Source organism: Sylvia atricapilla, chromosome Z (genome assembly GCF_009819655.1).
Source record: "Sylvia atricapilla isolate bSylAtr1 chromosome Z, bSylAtr1.pri, whole genome shotgun sequence".
In the NCBI taxonomy this organism is placed as follows: domain Eukaryota; kingdom Metazoa; phylum Chordata; class Aves; order Passeriformes; family Sylviidae; genus Sylvia; species Sylvia atricapilla.
The window spans coordinates 50,513,003-50,531,422 of record NC_089174.1 but is presented as its reverse complement, the minus strand read 5'-3'; the positions used below and the strand labels follow the sequence as shown (position 1 = coordinate 50,531,422).

At 40.4% G+C, this 18,420-nt stretch overlaps 1 protein-coding gene across 1 annotated transcript in view; it reads right to left on the bottom strand.

The window, feature by feature from the left end:
* UGCG (UDP-glucose ceramide glucosyltransferase) overlaps window positions 1-18,420 on the bottom strand; it is a 34,894-nt gene that overhangs the window by 11,992 nt on the left and 4,482 nt on the right. The gene's annotated exons all lie outside the window — the stretch shown is intronic.

Below are 18,420 nucleotides of genomic sequence, written 5' to 3'. Positions count from 1 at the left end.
AATAAGAATATGACCTTTTTTCAAACTGCAGCAGAGATGAGATTTTTCTGCCACCCTCCACAGCATTAAAATTCCCAGTATTATAACAAAATAATCATAAAACCCAATTTACTATAAACAAGGTGAAAAGCAAAAGGCTCAAGTGCTTTTTCCTGCATCAAGTTAACCAAAATTTAGAACAAACTGAAAGCACAGAGGAAACAGTTGACCTTACCGACCAATTTGTTAACAACTCCAAGAAAAGATAAAGGCTCAATTAACTGTAGTATAAAAATTCTAACTGCAAGCTGGGTCAGAACCATAGATAAACTTTTACATGCAATTTCAAACAGTTGTTGGTATTTAATGAATCAGAATTGTTTGTGTTTTGGAAAAGCCATTTAAGATCATCAAGTCACACTGTTAACCCAAAACTACCAAGGCCACAACCAAATCACATCCCCAACTGCCACACTGAATATTTAAATGTGCTGGCAATAATGTCACAACTCACTAAAATGAGTGCTTAATCCTACACTCCTGTGTAAATGAATACAAAATTGAATTCTGAAAGATTGACGGGTGTTGGAGACTGAATGTTATAATTTATGGCTTAAACATCTTTATTAAAGACTTTGCCTATTACAGCAAAACTGTATTACAAAAGCTGCAGAGAAGACCACCACATCCTGGATAGGCGTCCGGACTGAGGCCTTACATTGTTCCCTAAGGAAGATGAGATAAAGTAACAATGCAGGGCTGGGGACATTCCCAACGCACAAGTTTAGCACATTCCGGGAGGAGCCCACCGCCCCAGGGCTCTCCGCTGCCCAGCTGGCACAGCCCCTCGCTCCAAAGGCGGCGGAGGAGAGGTTGTGGCCGTGCGCTGGACAAGCCTCTGCTCAGAGGCTCCGCGGCCGCCCCGCTCCCTGTGCAGAGGAGATCGGCCGCGGGGCCTTTCCCCGGGAAAAGCTCACCACAGCAGAGGGTGCCGTGGCCACCGAAGGCCCCCGAAGGGTGCCGGACCCGCCCAGAGCACTGCAGATGGTGCAGCAGCTCCTCAGGGCTACGAGGGACAGTGTCACCCCGGGCTGCAAGGCGGGCGCTGGGCCTTCCCCTGCCCAAAGCTGAATGAATCCGCGGAACTCCGCACCCTGCCAAGTGTGCTGGCAGCGACGGGGGACCCTCACCACCCAGAAACCAGAGATGGAGGGGAGCCACGAGGCAGCGTGGGCACCCCTGGATGGGAGACATGCTTCCTTCCACCTAACCCCTGTCACCCCACTCCTTACGCACCCTTCCTTCTCTATCTCTTTCTCCTTTCTCTTTGCCTCTTTTACTATTAAATAAAAAATATCAAATTTTTCGCACCAACATCTAACCTATAAAACCTATTTGGTTTTAATAATGTTTTTTGGGTATATTTCGACCCTTTCTGCATCCAATCTCTTATTCACAGAGTAGTTTCCTTTGGTCTTCTGTGTTAAACCACTGGGTAACAATGGGCCAGTATACTATCAAATTTACATCAAAAAATATATATACAAAAGCAACTGAAGGACAAATTTCTGCAGAAACATAAAATTTGCAAGTTAACATATATACCGCATACTGCGGTTCTCAACTATGAAGAGTAGTCAGATTGAAAGGCTATTTTCTTGCAATGTGTACCTAATGATATCAATCGTCATCTTAAACTTTCACCAAGTAAAACTACTGAACCATGAAGTAGCTCCAGCAAGAAAAGAGATTCCAGTAGATCTCTAGAAAGTTTTTTTCCCCCTGAAGTAAGACAGTGACATTTGGTACTTAATCAGCCCCAGCCAGCATGTTTGCCTTTTAGGCAGGTCAGTGGCTAGACATCATGAGCATAATGTTACAGAGACTAAACAATGTTTATTATTTATTGTTACAGAGAATAAACAAATAAAAGACAGAAGAACAAAGCCGATTATGTCCTAGCGCTGTTTTTGAGTCCCGGCCTGGGCTCCGCAGAGGTAAATTGAAACAGACTTGCTGAGCATTTAACTGCCAAAGGATGGTCAGGCCAAAGAAAAAAAAGTAGTAGTTCAGATAGCTACCCCAGGCAGAAATTTTCCTAGTAATGTTCAGAAACGTAACAGGAAATAAGTCCTTTAGTGCCAATAAAAAGAGAGAATAGCAGGAATGCAGTTTTGACCAGGAGGGTCAAAAAGTAGATAATGCAAGGCATGGAGCTTTGCACAGCAACAAAAGCCAAGACAAACAGGAAAAACTAGAAGGAAGTGTCAGAGTAATAAGTTGTGCAGACAGTGTTGAGGCAAGACTGTGGTAAATAAGCATAAAGTGAAAATACTGCAGACTCTTGCAAGGGAACATATTACAAACCATGCTGGCACAGTATTATGAAAGTAATTGAATCACTGTAAGAGAAGCCTACACACTGTGCAAGAGAGAGAAACCTTGCAAAACACACAAATAAGACATGCAGCATTATCACAATCTATTCACCTCTGAAACACTGTACAGTTTTGACAGCAAGTGGCAAGACTGTCCCTAACATTCTATCTTAAGACTCCAGTCCATGTGCTATTCATAACACTGCACAGAAGTGGCAGCATGCCCTTCTGAAAGCACTGAGGTAACTGTGACACTAAAGTACCTACGGTGCTCTATTAGAGGCCATGTACCAAACAGCAAATTAACAGTAAACCAGACCATTTTACACTGAGGATAATTTGTAAAGTGGCACATTCTGAAAAAGAAAGTTGCAAATGAAAACCTAACAGGGAAACAGGCCAACCATTAAAAACATTACAGTATTGAAATTCAGGCTAATGTTTAATGGGGACGTCAAAAATAATAGACTACATTTAAGCAACATTAATACTGTTGATGCAAATACATTTTAAGTTAATCTGCTACAGTATATGCAGCTAAGTCTCCAAACAGAGATGAAGGTGTTTCTGAGGACTAACTCGTGCTTATGCTCCATCACTTTTCTCAGACATGCATTGTGATCACAAAGGTCATAATTTCTACATTACTCTGCATATAAATGCATACATTTCAAAATGATAAATTTAAGCAATCCTTTCTTAAAGGTTCATATTGCGTATAGGGTAATATATGCTATTTTGCATTGATATTAGCCCAAAGCAGTCAAAACCACCAGTGACATCTGAACTCCAAAACATTGCTGAGATGCTGGCAGAGCAGTATTTGTAAACACTTTCAGATAACATGTGTGAACATAGACAAGTTATATTTAAGCACTTTTGCACCCACATTTATTTGATTAATCACCCTGCAGTCCCTAGGTAGTGAAACAGAATTTTTTTTTATACAGTGTGGTACTGGCATACGGAGATGGGGAAAGAAAAAAGAAAAAGCAGACATATGATAATGGTGTCAAGAGCTGTAGTTGCATTATGCAGTATCATGGAAAAAGCACCTTCAAAATCTTCGAACTTTGTTACTTATCACAATAATAATTAACCCACAAAAGCACCAGATTTCCCTGTACACTGTGTGTTCCCCAGATTTCCCCACAGCCGAGGGAAAAAAGTCTCCAAAGACAAAATACTGACAAGTTATTACTGCTCAGAATGAATTCTTGCTAATCTGTACTAAACCACGAAAAAAAAAAAAAAAAAAAAAAAAAAAGCCAAGACAACCTCTCTCCCCAGCTCATTAAAGGCACAAGATTATTATCATAGAATTACGTGGGTTCGAAGGGACCTTAGAGGTCATCTAGTTCCAATGCTCCCATTTCATGGGCAGGGACACCTTCCACTAGATCAAGTGGCCCATAGCCCTGTTCAACCTGGCCTTGAGCATTTCCAGGGATGGGGCATCCACATCTTCTCTGGGCAAACTGCTCCAGTGCCTCACCTCCCTCACAGTAAATTTCTTCCCAATATCTAATCTAACCTACTCCACCAACTTTAAGCCACTCCCCCTTCTCTTATCACTACATGACCTTGTAAGAAGTCCCTCTCCATCCTTCTTCTAGCAAAATAAAAAACTGTGCTGCAGTACACAAGCTGCTGGGTCTCTCAGACATACACCTTTGAAATGTGGCTGAAAAAAATCTCAAGAGTCGTTATTCACTCATGTTAGCCTTCCCTCAGCAGCTACTTTAAATTAAAGAACTATCCTGTTAGAGAGAGGTAAGTAAATACTTAAATATTGCAAGATGGCAAAACAAGATGCAGAAAGCACTGATGACATTCCTACAAGACTGTGGTTTCATAGGCCATCGAGATAAAGTAGCAGATCATTAATTCTGAAAGGGACTTATTTTCCTGCTTCTTACTTCTGTGTTTTTAGTGATCTGAAACATCTCACATAGGTCTTTGTGGAGTGTTGGTCTGCTACAGAATAGAGAGCATAAGGTCTCATTTTGAACAGGAATAAGAAAATGTGAGATTATTCTCCTTTTGAAAAAAACAAGGCAAAAAGGATGAGCTCCTCATATCTTCTTTACTTCACGTATTTTATATATATAATGAAATATATATATTTATATAATTTATATATATATAAATCTGTTTAATGATATATTTAATGTGTGTATATATATATTGTGTGTATATATATTTAATGTATATAAATATATATATATTTAATATATTTGTATGTATATATAGTTGAAACACTCCCAAAAGTTGGTACCTTTATTCACAAAAGAAAAAAATTGAAATTTGCTACTGGTATATCAAATTGGTCAGTGCATTCAATACAACTGAAAAAGACTGGAGGATTTCAAAAAGCATTACAGACAGCCCATAAATTCATTAAAGTGCCAACAGCATCACAGCTTCACCAAAACTAGTATTAGCAGACATAAAATCCTAGCACTCTTAATGTAATAGTATAAAGACAGTTCTTCATAAGAAGTCATAGGCAGAAAACAAAAAAGTTCCTGTATCTCACAGCTATAATTTTTTACACAGTCATCTGATCATTTTACAATTAAGTAACCAAGAATACTTTTTGAAGCTCTCAAGGGGTCCAAGCCCAGACAATGAGACCCCTTTGAGTTTCCTCAAGACTCAGCCCCATGCTGACTTAATGGACAGAGACAGCTTTGATCCAGTTGTCCAAAATGCAATTTTAATAACACGAAAACGACAAACAATAAGGCGTCGACTGTGCGGGAGTGAACTGGACCAAGGCAGTAACAAGGGGCCAAAGGCAAAAGGCAGGGTCTAGGGTCAGAAAGGGGTATTTACACACCCCGGTGTGGGTGGGGAGTTAAGGCGGGGTCTGAGGGAAGGGTCCAGTGGAGAGAACAATTAAGAATATTAAAATTCTTGCACCAAAAATTAACTTATGACAACACAGAAAGCGAGGAGCCTTCTAGTAACATTTGCATACTTGAACATGTGAATAAGCTTCTGGCTTATGACATTTTGAACGGGGTTGCCCAAGGCATTTTTCCCAGGTTCTCTTCTTCCCCAGGGAAAGTACCCTCTACAACTTTCTATAATGAAATAGTTCTATTTCTTCTATATGTAAAATAATGTATGCACAATAATGTCCTTGGGACAACTGGTTACAGGATCAGAACACAAATAGTTTCTCCTCTATTGTATCCTTCCAGTTGCAAAGAAGGACGAGAGAAGAAACATCACAGGAAGATGAAGCAGAATATAACACCTGGCTCCATAACTGGTGTCACCAGCAGAATTTTGGTTTTCTTTATCCATGGTTGATTTACATGACACCATGGCCTGCTGGCAACAGATGGGGTATACTTGCCCCAAAGAGGAGAAAAGGATTTCTGCATAGGTGTTGTTAGCAAGGCTCATTGTAAGAGCTTTAAACTAATTTAAAGGGGGAAAGGATAAAATCAGGCATGCTAGAAATAAGCTTGGGGACAGCCTGTCGGTATTGAAGGGACAGTATGCTAGCAAGGGCATTCAGTCTGCCAGCTCAGTGGAAGCAGGGGATTGAGATCCATGTTGCAGCAAAGACACAAAGGTTACAGATGTCCTAGAAACCACAGATGTGTTTGAAAACTGGAACATAGACCCCTTAGACATACAAGTGTCTGGGGCCAGATGGGATCCATGCAAGGCTAATGAGGGAGCTCATGGAAGTGCACACAAGCCTCTTTCAGTCACTATTATCAGACTCATGAGGGAAGTCCCAGTTTACTGAAGGTGACCCAACATGACAGCCACCTGCAAGAAGAATTGGAAGGAGGATCTCAAGAACTAACTACAGGCCTGTCAGCCTAACCTTGGTGCTGGGGAAGGTTCTGATGCAGATCATCTTGAGTGTCATCATATGGCCTATACAGGACAACCTGGGGATCAGCATAGGTTTAGGAAAGGCAGGTCCTGTTTGACCAATCTGATCATCTTCTGTGACAAGGTGACCCACTTGGTAGATGAGGGATGGTATTGTCTACCTTGACTTAGTAAAGCCATTGACACTATTTCCCACAGCACTCTCCTGGATGAAAATGGCTCCTCACATATTGAACAGATGCACTCTTTGCTGGGTTAAGAACTGGTTGGATGGCCAGGCCAGAGAATACTGGGGAATAAAGTTAATTAGTGTCTGGTCAGCAGTGGTGCTCCCCAGGGGTGAGTAGTGGGTCCAGTTCTGTTGAATATCTTTATCAATGATCAGGATGAGAGCATCGAATGCACTGTCAGTCAGTTTGCAGATGATACCAGGCTGATCTGCTGGAGAGCAGGAAGACTCTGCAAAGAGATCTGAACAGCCTCAATCCATGGGCCAAGGCCAGTTGTGAGGTTCAAGAAGGCCAAGTGCCAGGTCCTGCACTTGGAGAGTGCAGGACTGTGGAGAGCTGCAAGTTGGGGAAGGAGGGGCTAGAAATCAGCCCAGAGATAAAGCACCTGGGAATGTCAACAGTGGCTGAACAAGAGCCAGCCATGTGTCCACGGTGGCCAAGAAGGCCAGTGGCATCCTGGCCTGTACCAGCAACAGTGTAGCCAGCAGGACCAGGACAGCAGCTGTCCCCCTGTACTGGGCACTGGTGACCCTGTGCTTTGAGTGCTGTGTTCAGTATTGGGCCCCCCAGTACAAGAAAGATGCTGAGGTGCTGGAGTGTGTCCTGAGAAGGGCAAAGGAGCTGGGGAAGGGTTTGGAACACAACTCTAATGAGAAGAGACTGAGGGAGCTGAGGGTGCTCATCCTGTAGAAATGGAGGCTTAGAGGTGACCTTACCATTCTTGACAACTCCCTGAAAGGAGACTGTAGTGACACAGGGGTCAGTCTCTCACAGCAATAACAACTGACAAGACAAGAGGAATCGCCTCAAGTCGCAGCACTGGGGGAAGTTTAGGTTGAATATTAGGAAAAATTTCTTCACCAAAAGGCTTAGCAAGCATTGGAATGGGCTGTCCAAAGAAGAGTTACCAAACCTGGAGATAATTAAAACCTGTGTACTTATGGACATGGTTTAGTGGTGGATACAGCAGTGTTTGTTCAACAGTTGGACTTAATAATCTTGGAGAGCTTTTCCAACCTAAACCATTCTATGATTCTGTATTTTCCTATGTTTCCTATGTGAAAAAGATTTTTTACTATGTATAGTATTATATAATAAATATACATGAATATAATTACATTTTGGATAATAAATATATATGTGCCGGGTTTTGTCTATATGTGACAGTCGGAAGGATGGGGCATATGTAAGCAACCATTACCACAGCTCTAGTACATCTCATCAGGAAGCAAAACATGGAGGCAGAGAAACACAAGGGGACATTGCAATGACACAAGTAGGCTGAATAACATACTATTATCAAGCACTTATTTCTTATACTTATCTGTCCAGATTTAAGCCCACAGAAATACTACTGCTGCGTTACTGTGGAGGCTTACTACACTATTACTCTTTATTTAGAGACCTTGTAGATGTCAGAGAGATGAAAACTGAAAGACAGATCAAACAGAAAACCCAGAAACACCTGTGGCCACTGGTCTCTTAGTAAACTGAAAAAAATTATTCTTAAAGCAAGAATTAAACACCTTGGTCTTGTTTTAAACCTTTCTTCCCCTTGAGAGAAGCTTTATAATGTAGCTGAACCAGTTTCACCACAGAGTACTGCTCAGAGGCACTCCCTCTTTCCTCCTTTGTCTTCTTCAGGGATATCCCTGTGCGGACATTTGTTTGATCCCACAGTGAACTAGCTGAGATTCATAACCCACCACAAAACTATTACTCAACATGTAATATTAGAATTTCATCAGTTGAACCTAGCAAGCTTGAAAGGATGAAACAAGATAACCATACAGCTCAACAGGCAGCAAAGGTCCCCCAGTAATCCTTCTCCTGTGCAGCCATCCATACCAGCCAAAAAAGACATTGTGCCAGTACTGATGCACATACAATCCTGCTTCAAATCACTCCCCCAGCTGAAAGTTAAATCTGTCTTTTGTTTTCTTCCACTTAAGATTGTCTTCTGCCAAATTAGAGTTCAGGCATCTTACGGAACGCTGCACAAAGCTCCAGAGCACATTCAAGAAGGCTCTGAATGTACTGCCAGGATCATACGAGAAGAGGAGGAATAGGGTCTCCTTCTATCTCATGCTTCAGCAGGATTCCAGAAGAGCTGAGCTGATCATAGATTTGGGTTAGGCCCCTAAAAACTGTTCTACAACCAGCTCTACATCACAGTTTTCCTTCACAGCATTCACTCCCTTATAGGTTGCTCCTTATCCATTAGAAAAAGGTAACTTGAGTTAATCAGTAACAGAAAACGCTGCTAGTGTTCAAAAGTGACTCTTGAAGTAATACTTGAGGCATACTCCTCTTCTACCTTTCTTAACTTAAAAGGAAGACACCAGCCTAGAGAAATATGCTAGTGCCAGGCACCCTTGCTTAACTGCTGGCCTGAGTCAAATCATTGCACTAGTCAGTCATCACTCTCAGGCATTCTTTCCAATCCTCCCTTTTGTCAACTGCTCACATCCAATTCAACAGCCATAAGGACATATGGAAGCCAATCCATCCACTCACCAGCCTAATAGTTACATAACCATCAGATCCAACAATAGGGAGGAGCAGAAACAGACAGGTGTGGACAACAGCAAAGCACGTAAGGGGAAACCCTAATGTCATTAAAAACATTTAACAAGTCACCTGGCCTTGATAAAATGCTCAGAGATAGGAGGAAGTAGACGAGTCTGAAAGAAGAATATGGTAGGTAGGATTCAGGTGTGCACTTTGTAGCACAGACTTTGTGTGGCTGTCTGCCAGCAGAGAAAGAGTCATAGGTTTGTGCACATCTGCAAAACCACTGAAAACAAAAAATGCAGTTCTGTCTTTTGCATACTAGGGGTTCATGTTGAAAAGCATGGTACAATTGTGCTTCATCACATACCAACTGAGCATACAAGGCAAATAAAACATTTCATTCACTTTCAATGCATATTTTCTCACTCTCAATGCATATTTTCTTCTGTACTACACGTAACCTCCCCAGACAAAATGAAAAGGATATTACAATGTAATGCACTGATATAACAATAGGTAGTGGAGAAGAAGAGAAATTATTAAAAAAAAAAAAAGAAGTTAAGCTAAAAGAAGCTCAGGAGTCAAAACTAAAAAAAAAAGAAAAAGGTCAAATAAAAGGTCTTGAACTGGAATTGATCAAGAAAGAACCAAGATTGTGATCACTGTTAGTTTTTTAGGTGAAGGTTCTCAAAACCCAAACATCAATTTGCTTTTTCAATTTTGGAAAGGAATCATTCCATCTGTGGCTAGAAATAAAGACAAAAATCTTAAAATGTAGAAGAGTTAAAGTCCTATCTAGTGCTATTTGCCATTTCAAATTTAAAACCTCTTTACACTACTGAAAATCTTTAACCAGTATTTTCCAAGTATTACCATGAAGTCACAGTCAATACATGCAATCCATAACTTGATACAGTCTTTTCTAAAACAGGGAACCGGGGGGGGAGGGGGAGGGGGGGGGGTGTGAGAATTAAAAATGCTTTTAAATCTGTTTTACAGTTTTAAGTAGAAAAAACTCCGACCTTGTCTTTCAGGAATAAGAGAAAGCAAACCATTGAGACCTCAGCTTTAAGCCAGCAAACAGTTCCTCTCCTACTCCCCTCCCACTCCCTCAGGATAAAAGGAGAAACAAACAGCAAATACAATAGGCTGTGGCTGAACCTGAAGCAATAGCAGCCCTTTTACTGACCAAATCTTTGACAGCTCACAATCCAGCAAGCTGGAGTTGACACAGCAAGTTGCCTACAACACATCCATTACTGCATCATGCTAAACATTAAAATAAACACACCATTTTCCCTTGTAGTCTATCTGCAGTCTGCCATCAAAATAGCAATTTATTCCCTGTTTCTGCTTTCCCACACCCTCAGCCCACTTGTGACTATAAAACAGTCAGCGCCACAAGACAAATTGGATCAACCCGCTGATCAAACAGGGAACTACCCCACAGAAAAAACTTGCTTGCTGATCTGAGTCACCACATAGCCACATGCTCACAAAAGGCAGATCAGAATGGCAGAAATGTTTAGAAAGGTATAGCAGAAGGAAGACATTTGGATTATCCTCTTGAGCATCAAATCAAGATTCACTAAGGCATAGAAACAAGTTTTTTTTGGTACTTCTTGCAACAAACACTATGCAAGTTTAGAGAACTGCTGCACCCAACACAATTTGTGTTTTGTTTATGAAAACAACTCCAGAGGATGGCCATAACTCTGGCCATAACTACTGCAGACATCATTTAGTACAGGACCAATCCATCAATGTTTGAGAGCTTCTGAAACACAAAGCTTTAGAACAATTTTATTTTGAGACTATTCAGTTTGGTTTTCTGACTTTTATTTTGAAAATCTGTTAAGATTAAACTAGCCCAGCCTCAATTATTTAATAAGGCACAAGTCTAAATGACAACATAATTTGCTAAACATTACATAACGTGCATCCTTCAGACCCCAGGCTGCTCCTTTTGCGCAGCTTTTTCTGGTTTCTTCTCTCTCAAAATTTCCAAAATAGTTAACTGCCAGTAACAGAATTATGTCAATGGCTAATGAGAAACTTATATTAACAAACCATATGGCAGGTACAATGCCAACATTTTTTCTTTATTTTCAGTGTATGACAGTCTGATTTTTATTTCAGCAATTCAGCAACAAGTGTTTCAGAGTACAAAACAGCATTCTGCTGAGAAAGACACTCAAACACCAATTCACACAAGTCTGAACATACAGTTTGAGATCATATTACCCACAGCTAGGGTAATAAATAAGCTGTAAACTTTGTCTGGCCTACACAGCTGTCAGTGAGAGGGTCATTGCCCTGGTGCTGCAAATGCCTTGGAAAGCTTGAATAAGTCTCCTGTACAATAAAAAAAAAAAAAAAAAACAAAAAAAAAAACATACTGAAGGAAGCAATTATATAAAAACAAAAACGCTTTGAAAGAAAATGTTCAGTTAAAAAACCACTTCTACACTCAACATCATGTTTGACTGCATTTCAGAAGGGCTTTTTTTTTTTTTTTTTGTACATTTCCAACAGACACAAACCAGAGAAATAAATTTGGCAATTTTTACCTGTCTTACATCTACAAAAACCCACAACACTAGGTTTGTACTATCAAAAAAAAAAAATCACTGACCTCACCACTACATAATCTCCACAAAAGAATCTTCTTGGAAATGCAGGTATAAAACATATGCATAATCTCTCAAAAAATGCTTAAAAGGAAGCATGGAGTAACAACTTTGAACTCAATTTTTAACTCAAAGTATTTCAGTATAAAGCCCTTGGCACATTTCCTCCATAACAGCTCAGTACATCAACCAATACCTGGTTTTAATCAGCTCAAGTATTTTAACAATGTGTGCATATGACTAGACAAGTGATACTTCCACTTCATAAAAAAGATGTAACCTACTAGCCACTATTAAACCAAAGCAGCAGTCATCTGAGAAATCATTACAACATGGGGAAACTGAATTAAGATCAAGGCAAAGTGCTTAATATGAATAGGACCACTGCAAAAAACACAAAAGTGAATGGTTAACTTCATTTACAGATTCCTCCTCATGGACTATGCTGTTAACAAATCCAAGATGAGACCTATCAACAGAGGAGGAAGAAAAAACAGCATTTGGTTTACAAAGTGGTATTTCTAATAGTGGAACTCAAGTGGTTGAAACCAGACCGAAACAGCTACCAGCACAAATGGGCAAAGACAGGTTGCTAGTTTTCTTGCGGCTTTAATGAAAAAAGATGGATCCAGTAGAAGCACCCAGCAGCTGTTCAAAAAAACTGCTATAAGAAATAAAACAATTCCTCAGCAAAGCATTGCAAGTAGCACTGGCAAGAAAGTTCTAATCTTTCACTCAGTACAAAGCATCCCTTCAGCTTTCTATCTTACAAGCTGACACTTGTAAGAATGTTTTTTACCTTAGCTGTCCAAAGAACAGTGTAAGACTTTCTTTATACAGGCTGAAACTGAAATAATTTGATTCAGGGTATGAATTCACCCAAGCCATTTATGAGAAGATATTGTCTTGCATAGGTCCTCATCACCTACTATTAAAAATAATGTATATAAGAAAATGCAAAACGAGTCACCTTGCAATTAGCAAAATGAAAATATTTTCTTAGTCTATAGGAAAACATCTCTCACAATAAAGTAATTAATAATTTATTTTAAACAGTATATAATTATTATTATAATTAATAGTTTTTTTTACATTCAGTAAAATGTAAAACCAATATTAAGTTTGTCAAAGCTACAGTACTTTATTTCAGTTAAAAAGCAATTTAAAAATCCTAGTGAATTCTGACACCACTACTTAGCATTACACCATTCTCCGGAAGCGATAGATACAAATACTGAAGGGTGCTCTAGCAAACCAGTAAAACTATTTATGTGCTCAGCATGTCATGGAGCAGCTAGGACAAAAATTTCAGATTCAAATTTTTAGCATAGTTTATCATCTACCAATCTACTCATCCACCTTAATCAAAATTCATGATTTTGTGGAAACACTTCATGTAAAGCATCAACTTCTTTAAACATCTTTGAAATCTTTGTATCCTGACAAAAGCTGACAGAAAGATTATATTTTTCCCCATCCCACAATACAGCTTCTTCCACTCCAGGTCACATACAAAGCTGGATGCTTTTTTTGCCATATAAGAGCTCCACTAATCCAACCCATTTCATTTCCAAATTACATACTCTGAATCTTGCACCCTTCTATCCTCCCCTTCCCCACAAACCACTCTAAGAGATGTGACAAGTAGGCTTTAAAATCAAAACACATCTATTGTACTATCTTCCCTCTTCTCAACATAAGTACACCATCCTGACTGCCATGATTCCCCTCCTTTAAATGAACACTAGACAGTCTGTAATCTAGGCTTAAGTTTCTTGCATTCTGGTAAATCACCCAGGGCCACTAAGACTTAAATGTGTACCCCAAAGTTTACAGTCTGAGTCCTATCCTCCTGACTCTTACTATTAAGAAACAGGCCTGCCATAATCCTGGTTTTCTTCCACACTGTTAAACCACTCTCAGACTTCTGGTCCTGCACTGTTTAGCTTTCCCCATTTATCAAGCTTGTAATACAGAAACTCATTCAAGCATAATATTAGTATATAAAAAAATCACATCCTGTTTTTTTCAGATATGTCTTCCCCTAGGGATTATCTACATCTAAGCCTTATGATTACCTGGTGTCAGGTAAATTTCAGCTTGCTTAAAACAAGCAACACACAAAACTTACAGCCTTCACACAAGCTCTTTCTTAGTCTATTGCTCCATAATAGTCCAGACAGCTGCCTCAGTGTCATCTTTCACCAAAAAAATCACCACACAGCAGAGGCTGGAAGGCATCTCTGGAGGTCAGCTACTCCACATGCTTGGGTCTAAGTGGGGTAACTAGATTAGATTGCTAAGGATCAGACAGTTTTTCTGTCTCTAAGGATGGAGCCTCCACAAACTCTCCAAGAAAGCCTGTTTCAATGTTCAGAGATGAGTGTCTTTTTTTGCTTTAAAATTACAGTCCTTCACTTGAATTTGTCCTTGTTGCTTTTTGTCTTGTCACAAAGCACCACTAAGAGGAGTCTGGGACCTGCCAACCTTCACTTCTCCAAACAATCAGGTACTCATACACATTAATGGGATCCCTCTGAGCCTTCTCCATGCAGAGTTCCAGCTCTCAGTGCCTCCCTGAGCGTCGGATGCTGCAGTCCCACCATCATCTCTGTGGCCCTAAGCCAGACTTACTCCAGTATATCCATGACTCATACTGGAGACCAAAATGGTGCTCTGCACTCCAGACACAGCCTTTCTGGTGCTGTTTAGAACAGATGGATCACCTTCTTCAACCTGATAACAATGCAGTGATAGCCAAAAGTATGCCATTGCTCATAATCAAACTGATGTTTGATTGGCTGACTGGTACCAATCAGCACTCACAGCTTTTGCCAAGCTGTCTTCAAGCTTAGCCTGTGCTGATGATGGAGTTATTTCTGCCAGGTGCAGGACATGTCATTTTCCTCAGCTGAGCTTCATAAGCATCCTGTCAGACCATTTATCCAGCCCGTCTGGATCTCTCTAAACTCATCTGGTCTATCAGCCACTCTCTCCAGTTCTGTACCATTAGCAAACTTGCTGACCATGTCACATACTCCATTAATGACCATGTCATTAATGACGATGTCAAATGGCCCAGGCAATCATTGACACCTGATGATTTTGTGCATCTCAAATTGCATTCCTTCAATAGTTTCCATTTTCTATCACAAGCTATTATTATCATATCAATGCACTGTGCATACAGCAAACTATGAAAATTTGCTTCAGCTTCAAGCAGCAGGTGGAACTTAACCTTCAACTGGCACTTCCAGCCTAAAGCACTCCAATTTCTTTCACTTGTTCCACTCTGGTGTACACTGATGCAGCCTCCCTTCAGGTCCTGTGTCCAGTTTTGGGCACAACAGTATATTAAAAAAATAATAAATATAAAGCTATTAGAGATAATCCGAAGGAGGACAACAAAGATGATGAAGGGTCCGGAGGGGAAGTCTTGTGAGGGAGGAGTGGCTGAGGCCACTTGTTTGTTCATCCTGGAGAAGAAGAGACTGAGGGGAGAGCTCACTGCAGTTACAACTTTCCTGTGAGGGGAGGAGGAAAAGCAAGTCTTCCCGGTGACTGAGGGAACGGCCTGAAGGTCAAGGAAGGTTTAGGCTGGATACTAGGAGAAGATTACCACTGCAAGGAAGTGATCAAAGCATCAAGTCTGCCAAAGCTAAAGAAGTGTTCACACAACACTCTCAGGCACACAGTGTGACTCTTGGAGCTGTCCTGGGCAGAAACAGGAGCTGGACTTCCGTGATCATTGTGGGTTCCTTCCAACTCAGGATATTCTTTTTATTCTGACTTCTGCATTCCCATACCCTATCAATTTCCTGTGTTACTCCCCAGTAACTGTACTTGACTTCCAATCTTTGCATTACTGTCTTTCAGATTTGCCTCGCTACAATGTATCCACTTGCTGAAAAGCCATACAACATGAAGTTTTATGGATGTAACACCTGCAGCAAACACCTTGGTATTTCTGCATAGAGTAAGGCCCACCATCAGTGCGCAGATTACAGTAGCTAAGGGTTACTCAGAGAAAAAGCAGGAAGATAAAATGCCACCTCTGATCAAACAGAAGCCTCAGAACACTTTACAACTTTTCCTGCCTCTCCAGTGTCCCAATTTATGGTCAAACACTTTAGTATTTCTTTTGCTTGTTTTTGACTCTCAAAGTACTTTTGCAAAAAGACACTGCTAATCAGATCATGATTTTGCTTTGTTCCACACATGCAAGATCACAGACAACAATCTGTTTGTTGTTAGAGTCACCAACACTTTACATCATCCTTATCATCAGCTACAACATTGGAAAAGCTAATCACCTTGAAGGAGACAACCTGCATAAACATGTGTAAGTAAGTTGTTTCAAGTTGAATAAAGTTTTATTTAAGTCACATACCCAAAACCAGACATGGTATTCTGCATGTGCTAGACATCTTCCAGCCACTTCCTGGAGAAGTTCCAATACAATCATACATTGAAGTTCTCTGAGTTTGGTTATCCACAGGAGGCAAGGGTACCTCTCATCTCATAAAGAAGTAGTTGGATTATCTCCATCTAAGTCTATCAAAGTAGTAGTAGTCTATCAAGTTTGTTCACTTGTGCCTTGTAACACTTGATAGTAACAGAAGAGTTCTCTAAATACTGCCTTTTAAATTAGATATACACGACAGCCTACCTGGCTCCTATCTGCAACAAGATGTGTCCGCAGCAGTTCCACAAATCAAAGAAAATGCAACTCGGCAATAGTTAACTGAATAGCTACTGCTGCTCTTGACAGCTATCTTACCCAACCTTTTGCCAAATGCTGAAAAATATAACATAGTCCAAAAGAGGAGACAGTCCCACCAACACACAAAAAGATGAAAATGAGAAGCAGAGAGCAGGATAAACCTGGACACAAATTATAGACTGAGAAGCAAGAGGTGATCAAAGAGGAAAAACAATAGGGTTGAGAAGACAAACAGGCCCAAGGGAAATAAATTAAGTGTCACGATTACTACGCAATAAGAGATTATTAACAAAAATATTAACTTCACATTTTAAAAAAAGCAGAAATTAAACATCAGCTATGTGGAGGTTTTTGCTTAGGTTCGGAAAACATGTTTAAGAAGTTTTTTAATGGTTGCAGAAGTACCTCGGGAAACTTGAGTTTTATGCGTCTGTGCAAACTGAATTCCCTCCTTGTGTCCAAACCCACAATAAGGCTATTAATTATTTTAACTGCAGTTACACCTAGGTTTTTTGTTACCTTTATGTGTTTCTGAAAAGTCTTGATTTTCACTCAACAGAGAAGGCCCAATTACAACAAAAATGCAGAATTCATTATTTCTTCATTGACTACTGTAACTAAAAGCCTTTTAAACTAATTTCTCTAAAACAAGCAGTATGTTTATCAATTAAGTGACACACACTACCCTTCCTACTTACACCTGGGAACCAAGAAAATGAGCAACCTCAATATCAGCTGACTGCCTTTAAGTGATTTCCATTAAGTGCCATAATTAGAATTGCCACTGACAAGTGGGACAAGAACATTGAAGACTCAAAGCCAAAACATGACTTCACATGAGTTCAGTTTTTTTACTAGATAAATAAAGACAGAAAGACATATAAGCTTAAGAAAGTTACCAAACATTATCTAATGTCTTTAACATCTTTACTGAGGACCCAGACAAGGGGAAGTGCACAGTATGTTGACAATGACAATAAATTGGCCAGGAGTGTTGATCTGCTGGAAGAGTAGGAAGACTCTGGAGAGGGATCTGGATCGATAGGCCAGGATCGATTGTGAGGTGGTGCTCCACCAAGGTAGAAGTGATGAGGGGGTGCAAGTGAGCTGCTGTGGGTGCTTAATTTCTGTCTGGGCATAAGCCATGACAATGGTTCAACAAGCTGAACTGCTGGGTCCTGCTCTGGAGTCAAGCAACCCCATGCAGTGCTACACACCAAGGGCAGAGTAGCTGGAAAGCTGCTCAGCAGATAGGGACCTGGAGGTCCTGATCAGCATCTGCTTGCACATGAGCTTGGCATATTTCCAGGAGGCCAAGAAGGCAAATGGAATCTCGGCTTACATCAGAAATAGCATGGCCAACAGGACCAGGGCAGTGATTGTCCCTCCTTACTTGGCACTGGTGAGGGCCACACCTTGAATCCTGTGTTCAGTTTTGGGCCTCTCACAACAAGGAAGAAATTGAGGTGTTGGAGCTTGTCTAGAGAAGGGCAACGAAGCTGAAGAAGGGTCTAGGAAGTAAGTCCCGTGAAGAAGCAGCTGAGGGGTTGGTGTCCTCTAGGCAACAGGACAAGTGGAAATGGCTTCAAGCTTTGTCAGGGGAAGTTCAGGTTGGGTATCAAGAAGAATTTCTTCATGGAAAGGGTTGTCAAGTATTGGAATGGACTGCCCAGGGAGGCTGTAAAGCTGTCTTCCCCAGGATATTCAAGAAATGGACACAACACTTGGTGTAAGGCTTAATTGACAAAATGGTGATCAGTCAAAGGCTGGAATCAATGATCTCGAAGGTATTTTCCAACCGAAATGTTTCTGTGTTTCAAACCTATTTAAAGTAGAGGAAAGAGGTGGCAAGAACCAGATTTTGCAAATGCAGTATACAGGAACAGTACCTCAGATTTCCAAACCCTAAAAGTTTGAATGCAATTACAGCATAAATGTACAGCAATGCAAAAGAAATATTGTCTTGATCTTACTCTCAACAACTGCTGAAAGCATTTCAAGATGAAAAAAGCTTACTTGAATAACTTCATTTATCTACTTAATTCACATGTTCTAAGTGTTTTGCTAAATCAAATTTCTTAAATATCAATGGGAAACCACAGAAG